Here is a 7,321-nt window from a genome sequence, read left to right as displayed (position 1 = left end):
AAAGGGAAAGCTGGCCTAGTGATCCCAGGAAGGGGATGGTGGGGAGGCCATACAGGGTGGTGGGGAGGCAGCTATTTACCAACTGGCAGGGAAGTATTTCAATATTTTAACAGCCGGGACAGCTGTATTGGTGTGTTTCTGCAGGATGTCTAGATTTAAGGAGCTATTTATTGTTACTGCAGGCCTCACTGCTAGGATGAATCGAGATAAAAATTTAGCACTTTTTTTCCTCCTCTTGTGTCCCACGGCGTTATACTCACATTTGAGGGAGAGAGTGTGTGGTTGGCCTAGTTGCGAGCTCCTGCCCACAACTCGGCTAGAGAACAGAGCACTCCGAAAGGCAGCCCAGCCACAGCTGCATCCAATGGAGTGGAGGCACTTTCCTAAACTAAGTCAGGTCTTTGTTACTCTAAGGCGAGAATAATGTATTTGACAGCTGGTATGGCAGGGACATCAATCAGTGAGAAGGTACATCGGCCCTTGACTAGGGGGCAGGATCCTGAAGTTTCTCTGATCTGTTGGGAGTTAACCTTTCATTACCAGCTGTGCTGTTGCAAGATGAGGGCAAATACTAGGAGTCCCAGGGGTCAGGATGGAAGAGGGGGTGGGGACGTGGAGCCAGGAGCCTGGGCCATGGTTATTGCTTATAGGTATAGCATATTATCATCAGTATGAACCTTCTGTAACCAAAAGAAGGGGGAATGGATAGGCTGAGGAAAAATCATAGCTGGCTATTACAGAGGGGTTGGAGTAGAACTGCAAAGAGTTAATGGTTTGCTGCTGAGTGTATAAGGAAATGTGTGGTGGTATTTTTGGTTTTCACAATGGCTAGGAGATGGGGAGGATGCTACTGGAATTTGGTGATGGAATCAGGAATAATAAATGTTCTACAATGTCTGGGACAGTCATGCCGACCTATCCAAAATGTCAAAGCACCTCTGTTGAGACAGATTGCAAGAGTTATCCGTAAGGGGCTACTGAAGAGAGGAGAGCCATATGCCTTGGGCGGAAGGGAGATAAAGTCCTAGTTTGGATGATATAGTTGCCATTTATTATTTAGTATGCGTCAGGTCCATAAACACATCTGTCATTTAATCTGCATGACTATCCCCTGAGATATTAATTACTCCCTTCTTATACACAAGGAGTTAGGCTCAGAGAGGCAAAATACCTTCACCAAAGTGAGACAGGCAAGGGGAAGAGTCCCTTCAATTCAAGTTTGAGTTCAAAATCTTCCTGCAGGGTTTTAGGGGACAGAAAGGAGAGGGGCAACAGGGTGTGTATGGAGTCCTTCGAGAGAAAGAAAATCACATTCATGACACAAACTCAGGATGAAATCCTAGGAAGAGTTGTTGAGTCCTGGAATAAATTACTGTGGGAAGCTGGAATTTTTGGATATCTTTGAAAAGTCCCCCTCTATTTAAAAATCCTTTCGGAGGTAGTTTTTTAAAATTTTTTAGATTGAGAGAGGAGACCATTAGAGGGGTCTTCTGGGCTTGTTTCTATGATTCAGTTCTCAGTATTCTTCTAAACTCCGAGGGCTGACCTTTAAGATAAATGTTGAATAAACACTCCCTTGAAAGGGCTGGAAATTCACACACAACTGCAGCTAAGTGAAAAACTAATTAAAACCCGCCATTCTGATTCAACATTAACTGAAATTTATCTACCTATGTTGAAAGTGAAATAAATGCAAGAAGTCAAAAATTTAAAAGAGGAAAGAAGGATGACTTAGAATTTTTTAAAATAACATTTTATATCATAACAAAATCAATATACATTATCGTATAAGATTTTTATGGAATAAATATTCTGCTATTTGCTGTGTTTGGATTTTTGCATGTATATTTCACATTTTAAAATCATCAGGGAATTCCTCATTTCTAATTATCTATAATTCCATCACAAGCACTTTTTCTCACCCTTTGCCTCAAACTTTATGCTAACACGCCACTACCTCCCCCAAGGGAATTACACGTAAAGCTAAGCTTACACTAGCCATCTATATCTTATTAAAAATGAAGAACACAAGAGTAGACTTTATTAGTGAAAAAGGGGGGACAGAGCATGAAGGTAGTAGACACTCGTTTGGGGGTGGGCAGAGGAAAGGAGATCTAACTAAAGTGGTAGTTTTCTCCAGCTATAAGTACTGAATTTCAGGAATTCTGGTCCCTCCGTGTCAATCTAGGACGGATGCATAGCTTTCCAGTTCCCGCTCTATCTCGAACTCCCAGTCGCAGACACCAGGTGGCGCTCGCATGCTCGCAGCTCAGCGAATAGAACCCTCGGATTTAGACCCTCTCTGCTAAAAAGTCGCGCTGGCTGCCGGACCTGGGAGAATCACGTTCAGTGATGCGCAGAGGCAAAACGGCGCCTAGCTCGGGCCCTGTCCTGTGGCAGACCTGAGGCCCGTTCGGAAAGGGACCGACAGACGCAGGGCGGCGGTTGGAGCTGCAGAGGGCCTTTTGCACTCCAATCGCAGGACAGGCGGGGAAGTTCAGAGCGTGGACAAGGGGATGCGAATACCAGCAAATTCGGGGAAAGCAGAGGAGGTGGCTTGGGAAGGTTAGAATATCCGAAGGACCCCCTTGAAAGGGGGTGGATGGGTCACAGCCCCTCTTTCTGTATTCTGGGCTGAGCAGGGTGGTAGCAGATTCGGGGACCTTTTAAGAGCACTGCCTGCCCTTTCTCTCTTCGCCATCTCCAGCCTTTAACGAAATACCCTCTGCAGTTTTCCAAGGCGAGAGGGTATTTTCTCACAAAAGTGGCTTCTTGATAAACACTTAGTTTTTATACCTCCCAGCTCCCAACATCTGTGCGCACACAACAAGCTGGATTGTAAAGACGCCGCGGGAGGGGGTGGGAGGCTGTTCGTGAGGTTAAAAAATGAGTAACGATGATGACTTTCCACGGGGGCCCAGGGGATGGCCGCGCAGGGCCGAGTCCCTGGAGACCTGGCGAGGGGCTCTGGCGCGCCTCGTGGGCTTCACAGCTCAAGCAGAGCCTCTCGGAGGGTGGCCTGCACGTATCAGGGTGTCTGATAAATGCAGGGTCCCTGGCCTCAGCCCAGATCTGTTGAAACAGGATCTCTGCGAGGGAGCATATGCAGTTTAAGACGTCCAACCACCGGACACAGCCGACATTCGTCCTTTTAAAACCAAAAATGTCTATTTCAACATTCGCAGGTGATTCTCCTGCACATTAAAGTTTGAGCATCTCTGCTTTGGCATTTTATAGCCCTCGTTCAGAAGAAGGAAGGGAGGAAGGGTACCCCTTGTTTTTCTGGGTGGTATCTTAGTTCCCCGACCAGGGCTCGAACCCGCGCCCCCTTCAGTGGAAGCGCGGAGTCTTAACCACTGGACCGCCAGGGAAGTCCCAAGGCAGGCTACCCCTTTACAGCGGGTACCGGCCCCCCGAGCGCGGGGTCCTTGACGAGGCTGGTCTTTGGGAATATGGGGAAGCGGGCACACAGCACCTGCGTCCGCGAGGGCTCCAGGCCTCGCAAAGCAGCCAGACGCACGCTAGCCTCGGTGCGAATGGAGGGGCAAAAGCCGCTCTTTCCCGGCACCGTTCACCCGGCTGCGGCCCGCACCTGGGGCGGCCGCCAGGTCTGGGCTGGCGCGCCTGCGGCGCTGGGCGGGCTCCTCAGCGCATCTCTTGTGGGGCCGGGCTGGAGGAGAAGAGGAGGAGAGAAGTGGGGGCGCGTTAGGCACTTAGGCCTGCCTCCCACCTCCCCCCGCAGCCACCTTCCGCTCTATAATTGGCTGCCAGCGGGCCTTCCTTTCCTCTTATCTGATCCCGGGCGCCCAGCAGGAGGGAAGCTCTGGAGAGGAGGAGGCAGCTTTGAGCGGCCGGGAGAGGGAGAGAGGCTAATTGAAAGGGGCACACGGCGGGAAGCGCGCGAGACCCGTGCGCCGCCAAGGACCAATTCGCGGCGGAACCTGGATCTTCCCTAGGCACGGAGAGGTCCCCTACCTGGGCTGGAATCTTATCCTGCACAGGTCAGTTCCAATCTTTCTCTGCTCTTCTTTCGGGTCGGCTTTGAAAAGTCTGTTCTTGAGGAAGGGAAAGTGGGAAGGGCGAGCCACCTGCTAGACGCCGTGCAATTCCATGGACCTTCTCTTCACGCGCGCCTGGGATGGCCCGGGGACGTCTGAGGTGCTATGGGAAGGTGCACCCGTGTGCCTCTTCGCAGGGGGTCACTGGGCAGGGAGATTGGTGGCCCTGCGCGATGCAAATGCAGACAGTGAAGATGCCCTGGGTTGCTCTCAGGAGCTTTCCCCCTTGTACTTGGGCTGTGAGTGCTCGGCGGGAAGGAGCAGGTTTCTCCACTTCGAGACAGTGGAGACTCCAGAATTTCCAAGTACAAGGGGCTTCGTAAAGGCGACCATTCCGTTGAGAAAGGGGCTTAGGGATTGTTTTGGAGAGCTGTATATAAACAGAAAGCACGCTGTTTTTATTTAGATTGTATTAAGGGTCGCTTGGGAAAACAGTCGATGGAGATCATGGGGTACGAAACTCACCTAGATCCCCGTGGGTGACCCGCGCTGGGGACCAGGTGCTATAGCGAAAAGAGGAGCAAGCAAACGGAGTGCCTCGATGCAGGATGTTGGCTGTAGTGATAGCTCGTCCACGCCAGGAAACCCGGATGCTTCGCGCGTTTTACTTTGGTGTCTGGACCCAGGAGGTTGCAGTTTTCAGATGCCCCACCAGGCTGTGGTGCTGGAGGGCCTTCTCTGCCCTGGCTTTTCCAACCCCCCCTACCCCCACCCGCCCCTTTTATCCCTCTGAACTGCTCGCGGCTTCAAGCGCTCTAGTACGCAGGGCCTGGGCGGAGGTTCATCTGGCCGAGCTTGGCTTTAGCGTGCACAGCGCACAGTCAAGACAGGGTTACGGCCCGGCCAGGAGGAGCCGGCGTTGTGCCACTGGAGTGGCCTTAGTCCTAAGCAAGGGTCTGAACGCTGCCTGCAAGTCCAGGACACGGGCACTCTGATTCAGGAGCTGGGTTCTTGGGTCCTCTGTGGGAGGCTCCGCCCTGTGGCGCGCGAAGCTCAGGATTGACCCGGGGTCGCGCATTGTGCTTAGGTTTTAGGCTTGTCCTTAGGGCAACTGTGCAAATGGAGCTTGCGTGCAGCTCTCACAGCGGCCTGGATCTGCCCCTCCCCCCTCCCCCCCTGAAAACTACTTCTGGAGCTACAGCTGAGAGCCTCATTCCCTCTGGAAGTTTTGGATTCCGAGTCAGCTGCCTGCAGAAGTAGAAGGGGGTGGGAGGGGCCAGAAACAAAGAAATATGCGGATAAGACATTGGTGGCTCTGTGGGGAGCAGAAATGAGAAAAGTTTTCCTGAAACTCCCCTCTTAAAGGCTCTGAGGCTCCTCAGCTACAGAGAGTCAAGGGGGGCCCTTCCTGGTTGCAGCATGTGATAAACAGGCCCTGCTCGCATCCAGCAAACCGGCTTAAGCTGGATGCAGTGGGGAGAGCTGGTGGTGTGTTTCTGACAAGGTGGTCCAGTTCTGCCCATGGAGAACTCACTGGTAAATGTAAAATGAGTGAATGAATTAATGCATGGATAGCATTTGGATTTTGAGTTGTTTCAAAAGAGCAACTTGGATGGATTTCCTTTGAACCTGATTCCAAGGGTGTGGTTACTGTAAGATAGACTTCAGGATAGTATTTTTTTGAAGAAACAGCTTTATTGAGAAATAATTGCACACGTGTGCAATTCGGTGGTTTTTTGGTGTATTCACAGAGCTGTGCAACCATCACCACCATCAATTTTAGAAGATTTTTATCACTCCAAAAAAAAAAATTCTGTACCTATTAGCAGAGACTCCCCATTTCTTCCCAACCTCGCCCCCGCAACACCCTTGGCAACCACTCATCTACTTTCTGCTGACATTTCATGTAAATGGAAGCATACAATATGTGTGTGGTTCTTTGTGACTGGCTTCTTTAACCTAGTAAAATGTTTTCAAGGTTTATCCATTATGTACAGGATACTCTTTCACTAAGCTTTGGGCATCACCTCCTTCCGCCTGGGGAGCCCTGAGCCAGGACAGACCTGAACCTCCACTACATCCCTGACCTCCTGGGGGTCCTTTTGAAAGGACAAGAACCACACTGGTGAGGCCTCTCAGTAATTCCCTGGGAAGGATTCCTTGGAACCCATCAGGATTCCTGGAGCAGTTTTGGGCAGGTCCCAGGCTTTAGGATTGATGGGAGGAGTCCTTTGGCATTTTTCCTGCTGCTAATGGTCCAGCTGTGGATTTCAGAGAACTCTGGGCCTTCCATGAAAGTCTTGGTTTTTGGAATCAGCCAGGGCTGGCCTTAAAGAAAGGGCTGAGCAAATTCGTATGATTTGAGGGTCACTGGAACAAGCCCCAGCCCAGCAAAAAAGGGCTCATTGGGGTACACTCCCTTTGACTCTTAAATACTTCCTAGTGTCACCTAGTAAAACACAAAGATCTTTTGCCTGTTTTAAGCTGAGAGTCTTTGCAATTATGTGACTCTAGAGCCACATTTGCTGTCGTTTTAATCCAAACTCAGCCAAATGACTGCTGTTTTCCAGGCCAGTCGAGTGTAACCCAAGGTTCCTTTAAAGGACAAGGGCCTTCCTGAATTGCTGCAGGCTGAGGTGGTGGTGTTTGAGCATCACTGAGCTAACAAATTATCTGGGATTATGACAATTTGTAGAGAACAAATGATAAATGACCAAGGGGACGCAGCGGGGATGGGGGGGGGCGGGTCGGTGGGTGGGGGAGGGGAGAGGAGGAAAGTTTAAGGGAAAGGGACAAAAACAAACTTCCTCTTTGACAGATTTGCCCCTGATAGTGCTGGATGGCAGGAAAACAGTCTACTCTGGTTTCTCCTCCTCTTTGGTAACTAACTAAATAAAAAGTGGCAGGGCCCCAGTTACTCTTCTATATAGAACAAGCCTTGTGAAAACCAAGCCTTATCCTGTTCTTGTGGGGAGATGGGTGTGTGTAGTCGAGGAAGTGCTGGCATGTGTTTCGAGTCCCTGTTGGGTACCTGCCCTTTTCTTTTTCAGAAACACGTTTAAGCCCCCCAGTTACTTGTGGAAGTAAATATTCTCCTTCTTTTAGATGTGAGATCACTGAGCTTCGGGGATATAAACTACCTCGCCTGGGGTTGCAAAGCCAGCAAGTACCTGATACATGATTAAGAAAAGTCTGAAAAACAAAACAAAACAAAAACAAAACAAAAAAAAACCTGGGCTTCCCTGGTGGCGCAGTGGTTGAGAGTCCACCTGCCGATGCAGGGGACACGGGTTCGTGCCCCGGTCCGGGAAGATCCCACATGC

At 50.3% G+C, this 7,321-nt stretch overlaps 1 protein-coding gene and 1 pseudogene across 1 annotated transcript in view; both read left to right on the top strand.

Moving 5' to 3' along the window:
- The first annotated feature begins 3,803 nt into the window (after positions 1–3,803).
- Positions 3,804–7,321, top strand: part of COL14A1 (collagen type XIV alpha 1 chain) — a 265,739-nt gene continuing 262,221 nt past the window's right edge. Inside the window, exon 1 of the mRNA XM_024129388.3 lies at positions 3,804–4,001. The gene's annotated coding sequence lies outside the window, so the exon portion shown is untranslated. The remainder of the gene's footprint in view (positions 4,002–7,321) is intronic.
- LOC102975055 (protein limb expression 1 homolog) overlaps positions 4,111–7,321 on the top strand; it is a 13,112-nt pseudogene continuing 9,901 nt past the window's right edge.

Source organism: Physeter macrocephalus, chromosome 15 (assembly GCF_002837175.3).
Source record: "Physeter macrocephalus isolate SW-GA chromosome 15, ASM283717v5, whole genome shotgun sequence".
NCBI lineage: Eukaryota > Metazoa > Chordata > Mammalia > Artiodactyla > Physeteridae > Physeter > Physeter macrocephalus.
This window is presented reverse-complemented; position numbering and strand designations above follow the sequence as displayed.